General features: G+C 36.8%; 1 long non-coding RNA gene across 1 annotated transcript in view; it reads left to right on the top strand.

Annotated features, from left to right (window-relative positions):
* LOC135203125 (uncharacterized) overlaps window positions 1–8327 on the top strand; it is an 80342-nt gene extending 72015 nt beyond the window's left edge. Inside the window, exon 3 of the long non-coding RNA XR_010311868.1 lies at window positions 8268–8327. This is a non-coding gene — a long non-coding RNA (uncharacterized LOC135203125). The remainder of the gene's footprint in view (window positions 1–8267) is intronic.
* Window positions 8328–8531: the final 204 nt, after the last annotated feature.

Raw genomic sequence — 8531 nt, 5'->3', positions numbered from 1 at the left:
ATTTTCCGTCATCATCATCATTAATAATAATATAACCGTACTTCCTGCGACGAGTGATAAGCTTTGCCAAGCACCAAAAGCAAGCAGGCACGCACCTCGCCAGCTATGTAGAGGAGGTTCGCAGGGGGCCAAGAGGCTATGTGGCAGGCACATGACTGGTGCGTCGGCCCAAAGTGAGGCTTTTCCGCGGCCTTTGGCTTCCCTCCCCATTATTTACTCGGCGTCCGTTCATCTCACTCCTGGAGGCAAAGCACTTGTTTTCCTCACTCCGTTTCTCTCACGACTCGAATGAGAGTCGATAGACGTGTTAATGGGCGTGAGAGTTCCTATATTCGTATAGTATAACCCTAAAAGTGATTCTTGAATTCGTGGTCACTTTTTTTTTTTTTTTTTTTTAGAATGTTCGTAAGGGGAAAGATGGAAATAAAGTTAAGTGTCATTATATCTAATATATGTATAGTAGTTGTATTATATTATGTATATATGTTATTATTATTTATATATATATATATATATATATATATATATATATATATATATATATATTCATTCAAATGTGCGTGCAACATGCAGTATATATATATATATATATATATATATATATATATATATATATATATATATATATATGTGTGTGTGTGGTGTGTGTGTGTGTGTGTGTGTGTGTGTGTGTGTGTGTGTGTGTGTTATAATATACACGATTACAATGAATTATGAATAAACGCCAAAAACGCGATCAAGTAATGAAAGGAGCTTTGGCCCCAAAACTGAGCAAAGATAAGAGCGAAAGAAAGTGAAAATATAAAGCAGTGACTCATTTGTTGTGTCTGCAATCAGTAACTGAGGAATCACTCGGAGTTCGACATTTTTTTTTTCGTTTCAATTTTCTCTCTAAATATTTCCTACTTACACTCAAAAAAGAATCTCTCTCTCTCTCTCTCTCTCGCTACTCTCCTCTCTCTCTCTCTCTCTCTCCTCTCTCTTCTCTCTCTCTCTCTCTCTCTCAGATATTTCTATTGTTTAAAATTTTTTCCTCTGTCACCATTATATAGAAATACGCACGTTCTGTAATATCCATTGTCCGTTCGTTGCTGTTTGGTTTTTAAATAATTAAAGTTAAGATATTGTTTTATTCTTTTGTTATCTTTAAATTATACCTTTGATATAGTATAGATATGTATGTAAGTATGGATATATATATATATATATATATATATATATATATATGCATATGTATAATATATATAGATATATACGTATATATATTAATAGATATGTATATTTATACTTATATATATTATATATTTATAGATATACATGTATTTATATATATCATATCAAAGGTATTCTTTATGAATAATCATAGAATAAACAATATCTTACCATTTACTCTTTAAAAATCAAGCAACAACGAATGGATATTATAGAACGTGCGCATTTTATATCTAACAGAAAAAAATGACAATAGAAATATCAGAGAGAGAGAGAGAGAGAGAGAGAGAGAGAGAGAGAGAGAGAGAGAGGAGAGGGGGGGAGGGGGGGAGAGGGGTGATTCTTTTGAGCATATAGAGGAAATATAGGGAGAAACGAATAAAGAGAAAAAAAAAACGAACTCCGAGCGATTCCTCAGTAACTGATGGAGACACAACAAATGAATCACTGCTTTATACTTCATTATATTTCGATCTTACGTGAGGTAGAAGAAAGCCACTACCTTGGCTCAGTTTTGGGGACCAAGTCCCTTTTTTTCATTCGATCACGTTTTTAGCATTTATTCATAAGTCATTGTACACGTGTGTGTGTGTGTGCGTTTTTTTTCTGTAAATATATAGTTATATATATATATATATGTGTGTGTGTATGTATATATATATATATATATATATATATATATATATATATATATATATATATAAACACACAACACACACATACTGGATATGCAACAACAAACACACAACAAATTAAACCCTGAATACTGTATGTATGCATGTATGCTGATACATAATACATACAAACTTACATGCATATGATATAATTATGTCTGCGTCATAAAGAATTCTAATTACTAAGCTCCACTGACGTTTTAAAAGAGAGAAAACTTCCCATCCCTGTTCGTCTGACTTTGAGCTAAATTCTTGATCTGCCTTGACACATTCTTGGTCAGAATTTGCCTGGTGGCACTTTTCCTGTTTTCTTGCATGATATATATACCTCTATATATATTATATATAATATTATATTTATATATATATATATATATATATATATATATGTATATATATATATTATATATATATATATATATATATATATATATATATACTATATATATATATATATATTTAGAGTATATGGTTGTGTGTTCAGGCGAGAGGCATTTAGACTCGCATATTTAGAATACGCGAAGCAATTCGGGCGACTTTATGGGAACGTAAAATCGCGAAGTAACTTTCATTATCTACAGAGGCTTGGATGGGAATGTATAGGCCAGCTCTGTGGAGGCGAAGTAAGTTCGCAGACTGCGAATGAAGGTAAATAAAAAGCCTATGTTCTTTGACATGAACTGCTGACGTGAAAAGAACAGAAGTGGGAGAAATTCGCAGGTAACGTCTAACTGTTATAATAGGTCGGCGTAAGTGACAAGATGGATCATAATAGTATTTTGAAATGGTTTGGACATGTTGCAAAGAAGGGGAGCCGAAAGCTAGGTGAAAAGGGCATAATATTATATTAGAAGGAGAAGACGACCTGAAAAGTGACGTGCAAGAAAGGTTTCTAAGTTGAATTGTGGGTAGGGCATAAAACGCACCATTTTCCCGTAGGGGGGAGTTGGTGCCGTCAGTGGACCTCATGCGGTGCACTGTAGGCATTACTTAAGGTTCTTTGCAACGTGCTTTCGGCCCCTAGCTGCAACCACTTTCGTTCCTTTTACTGAACCTCCTTTCATATACTCTTTATTCATCTTATTCTCCACCCTCTCCTAATATTACTTTATTCTTAGTGCAACTGCGAGGTTTGCCTCCTGTTTCACCTTTCAAACCTTTTACCGTCAGTTTCCATTTCAGCGCTGAATGACCTCATACGTCCCAGTGCTATGGCTTTGGCCTAAATTCTATATTCAACTCAACTACGCACCGTTCGTGAGCATATTGCATAATTGTATAATACAACAGTTAGTATTGTGAAAATTTTCTTCACAGGAGGTTTCATCCAAGATTGGACAATTAAAGTAGAATTAAAGAAATAAAAAAGACAACCGCCTAGATGGTTAGAAGTCTGTATGGAAGTGAGGGAAGGTAAAGCTTTGCCAGGGATACTTGCAATCTTCAACCTTCTGCCGCTTGTATTTTTACCCGACGTTGCTGTCTTTCGATGGGTTTGTGATTCTCTCTCTCTCTCTCTTCTCTCTCTCTCTCTCTCTCTCTCTCTCTCTGACACACCTGTGGGCTGCGTCTGGCTGGCCTGCTTCCGTGTTTGTGTGCGCGAGCGTTTGTGTATGCGTTGTATGTTCTTCTATCGAGGTGATGGGCGTAGAGTTGAATTTTGAATTTAATTGTAAGAAGATTATGTGTGTCTGGGACATATGTATGTATATGCATGTGTGTGTGTGTGTGTGTGTGTGTTAGTGTATATTTAATACACACACATATATAGATATAACATATATACATAGCCTCAGTAATCTGAAAGGAATTTTTTGTCTAGTTTTATGTGTTGCCCTTTCCATTGATGTGCGTGTTAAATGTTCCCACCTGATTTATTTCAGAACAGTCTACGGTTTCTTGCCGGTGCAATGAAACATTCGCCGAAGAATTTGTGTGTGTTACTCTTGACAAGAAGCCCTATTGAATCTCTACGCCCAGTTACACGAGAGAGAAATACTCTCTCATTGGTTATTTCTAACAACCTTTCCTCATTGATTACTTTTAAGACGACTCTCTCTCTCTCTCTCTCTCTCTCTCTCTCTCTCTCTCTCTCTCTCTCTCTCTCTCTCTCTCTCTCTCGGGAGCATTAACACTGACTTATGAACAAAACATATCCATATTTCTACTCTTTTTCATTCTTGGTGTAAGACGAAAGGTAATTAGATTTAGGGACTTGATATAAAGGTAATGTCAGTCCAAGTTTTTGTTTATTTTTTTTTCTTTTTTTTCTGTCGCCCTGAGATGAAAGCTCCATCTCATGCACTCAGCCGTTTTCTGCACCATTCAGCCAAGTTTGGGGGTTTTGTTACACACAGCAGAAAACTCCTTTGTATTTTGAAGGCATGATTGAGTAAATTTCCATATACCGTTGGTCTTGATTGTCTGCAGTTGTCGTCCAGGGCTGCCAATTTCTGATTCAGTTCTTCTTTATGTTATTTTCACAAATAAAACGCTTTTGAAAATTGACCTCATAAACATTGTGTGTTCAGCTCGGCAAATGTAATCACTAGTCAGTGGTGTTTATACTCTTCTGAGAAGATGGTTGGAGTACTATTTTAAAATTAATTCCAACTCTTTAATTTTGTTGAACTTAACAAGTGGTGACTTTAATCCCAGTATAAAGCTTTTCGATACCGAACAGATTGGACACCATTGTACCTTTTGTTCTTTTAGGATGGAATATTTCCCAAAATATATCTTTAGGATATTCAGTGCTATAATATGTCTAATACGCATATAGGAACAAGGTTAATTAAAATTCCGTAACCCGTAATTAAAACCTACATTGTTTGTTCTTTTGACTAAACTTCATTGAAAACGTGTGTCCAACACGTATCCAAATTGACACTTCAAAGGGTGATCTGATTTTTCAGATTATAAGTGAAACAGATTTCATAGCTGAAATTAACTAAAGAAATTAACTTAGCATATTTTATTGCATGAATGAAACCCGTTTCATCTGACTAGTCAGTGGAAGTTTGGCTCATTTTAAAACATTGTCTGAAACGTGTTAATTTATCTCGAACTCGTGGCAGGTAAATAATGTTGAGCAACGCTCGAAAATATGATAATGACAGCCAATTAAAGTTTGGTTCTTGGCCTTGAGATCCTGTCTCTCTCTCTCTCTCTCTCTAGGCTATATGAGAAGTTAGCTTTTTTCTATTTTTTGCCCTTGCTTTAAACTGTGATGGTAAATCTCTCTCTCTCTCTCTCTCTCTGTGCCCAAGTAGAAAAAAATTTCTTTCAAGTGTTCGCGTCGGAATAAGTAAGTTTTAAACAGTAAATCCTCTCTCTCTCTCTCTCTCTCCTCTCTCTCTCTCTCTCTCTCTCTCTCTCCTCTCTCCTTATGGGCATTCAATTCTAAGGAAGGTTGCTTTGGCTTAATAGCCTGTGCCATATTAATGAGCACATTATGATTAATAATAATAAATATAAATAAGTCAATATTTTTAACCGTAGTATTAATAACCTTTTGGTGTTTACCGGGCCCAAGGTTATTTCTAGTTTATGTAAGACATGTAAAGCACAGAATTTATTATTAGGTGTTAATTATTTGATTTTTCGTAACACGTGTGGAGATCAAAGCTGTTTTTGCCATAGTGAGCGGCTGTCATATACCTCATCGCTATATAGCATTCTCCTTTGGTATTTTTTCACTGGGACCTATCACTACTTTTTCAAGAGCGGTTCTTTCACTGAAGTGTTTTAACATACGTTTCTTTATGCGACATTTTCCGAGTCCTGTGCCCTACTTTCGTTCATTCCGTTCCGTTTCGTTTCGTTTCGTTCGTTCCGTTTTGTTTCTTCCGTACCGTTTCGTTCGTTCCGTTCCGTTACGTTTCTTCCGTTTCGTTCGTTCCGTTTTCTTTCGCTCCGTTTCGTTTCTCCGGTTTCGTTCGTTTCGTTTCGTTCGTTCCGGGGTAATCTTGGATCAGGCTTTGATTACCCCTTTCCCTAGTCTCTTGTTTGCGAGGTGGGGGTTAGAAAAGAGCACCGGTTGTCCTAGCCGTCGGCGCATCCATAGAAATAGAAAGTTAATTTTGGTATGAAATGCTGGAAACGCTTGCTATTGTTAGCACACATAAGTCTCCAGTAACTCGTCCTTACCAATATCCCCTTGGAGAATTGCCTGGGCCTTTGGTTATTTCCCCAGAATGGGAAATTGAATCTTCCTAAAGTGGTTCCTACGAAAGAAGGACTTGGACTTTCTTCCGGACTTTCTTCCTAAAAGGAAGAAAGTCTTGGTCCTTCTAAAGAAGGGGTGGAAGTTAGGTCAACCTAGACTCAAAAATGTTTAGTGTGCCTTATAATGATCGTGGGAAAGGTTTGCGTAATCCCTCAAATAGACTTGCTCATGTCATGCCATGTAAAGAATGGGATGACGGTTGGGTGTTCATATCCCCGAAAGAAGTGAAGTTGACAGCCATTCCCTGCATTATTATAGAAAGTGAAGAGGGCTTTGATTGGCTGTCCTACCCTGTGGTGAAGAATTGAAACTTCCCCCCAAAATTTGCATAGATACTAAATTCACCTGAAAGTTTAGGAATCTGTTGTGAGCAGGATTGAGTCACAGTGAAGGACCAGGCCACACTGGGTATTGTTATTGCCACTCCATTACTGGTAATTGCCTTGAAAACTCACAATGCCCAGTTTTAAACGAGGCCTCTGAGTATGGTTCCCAGTGCCCCGTTTTAAATGAGGTCTCAGTGTATGGTATCAACAAAGGAAAGAAAAGCTCTGCCTGTAAGTGCTGTTTTTATGGCTTGGTCAGAAAACATTGACTTTGGCATGCGAGCAATGCCCTAGTTATTCTACGTAGTCATTATGTGGGTCGTGGTACTTTATGGGCAAGAATATATATCTGAGTTTTTATACTTGGATAGACGTGCTATCAGTCAGCACTAACACACGTATATATTTATGCATGTTGGTATGAATGTATGCATTCATACCAGATTGTATAATCTTGAATTTTGTGTGCATTTCGTCAATGAGACAGACAGTCTTTATAAAAGACACAGAAAATTGCTGTTGCACCAAAGAGTTAAAAAATACGGCTCTAAATTCAGCTACATTATGATCTCAGCTACAACGTATGACTAGATGTGGCTGCTTGGCCACGCAGATCTATAAATACAGTGGTTGGTTTTCCGATGGTAGCAGTTGAAAATTATGCTGTCTTGCTTAGCTTCGGCGGTATTTTAGGAGGTTGTAAGTGGATTCTAGTCTCTCTCTCTCTCTCTCTCTCTCTCTCTCTCTCTCTCTCTCTCTCTCTCTCTCTCTCTCTCTCTCTCTCTCTCTCTCAATAAGTAAATAAATACCTCCAATATTTTTCATAGTTACATATAGCTGCTGGTTATTCTCGTTCTCCCAGCGAAGTTCGGGGATTGATTCCCCAGTGATTAGGAATCCGTCAGGCAAAGTCTGATAAATTCCATTGCGGCTCTGCTGACCTAAGCAGAGGTGGTTTGCTCATTTTAATGGTGGCAGTCAGGATGGAGAAGGATATGGTGCCAGCAACTGCATCTTAAGAGAATGGCTTTGGAAGTTCCCTGTCGTTTCCCAGATTTCAGTCATTTCCAAATGGTCTCCCAATTGTTTGTTAATTTTCAGTCTTTTTCAATGTTGAATATCTCCTCTGTGCATTTAGACACATCAGTTTCCAACACTTGTTTTTCTCAGGTTCTAATGTTACTGTTTAACTGCTGATATGATCGAATTGACTAACCTCATTCTCATTAAAAAAAAATTATTTTCCCTTACTCGGGGAGTGAACCTATAAACTACTTCTGAATATTAGTTTCTCATTCTTGTTAAAAGAATAACGAATATATAATTAGAGAATTTTTTTATATTTTGCCCCAGGGCTCGTGTCTCCCTTGCGAATTGCTGACCCCCCCCCGACCCCCCAATTTATGAACCCCAACTCTATATGGATATAATCTGAAGAATAATCTTTGCAATTTAAAATATAGTCAAGTGCTGTCAGACATAGAGGAATGACCAATTACTGAGCACCTTAAGACTATATTTATTCACATATCATCAATGATGTATCAAATTTGCATGTTTAATGTAAAATATCGGATGCAACGTATCGTTTTGCAGTTTTAAATTTTGACGACCATATACTCAGATATTAACTATTAAGGTCATGTACGCTAGCAACAGTATATATAGATTGGTTGCTCGCCGAAGCAGTATAGATAAGTGGTTGCCAACCCCTTTTTTTTATTCAAGTGATGGAGAGTAAGTCCATTTTTAGTAGTTACCCTAGTAAAGACGATAAGATTACGTTTTCTGTCATGGCAAATAATACGTTTTCTTTTATTCTTTCAGCGCCCTTACTATGGTACAGTGGAATGTAACTGTTGCAGAGAGTCTTCAATCGAAAAAGGTAAATAATCTTTATAGTTTATTCTTTCTGTCCCTCTCTCCAATCCCTTTCATTGCGTTAGTTATTTTTTTTTAAATCATATTATCTCGTGTCTTTCCATTTCATGTTATAGCATGCTAAGCATGGGTACTTAACCGTCGTTATTTGTTATACCTAGTTATTAAATTTTTTTTACCAAAGCTGAGTGTTGATGACAAACAAATTTG

Source organism: Macrobrachium nipponense, chromosome 33 (genome assembly GCF_015104395.2).
Source record: "Macrobrachium nipponense isolate FS-2020 chromosome 33, ASM1510439v2, whole genome shotgun sequence".
NCBI lineage: Eukaryota > Metazoa > Arthropoda > Malacostraca > Decapoda > Palaemonidae > Macrobrachium > Macrobrachium nipponense.
The sequence above is the reverse complement of the archived record's forward strand: the minus strand, read 5'-3'. Positions and strand labels throughout refer to the sequence as shown.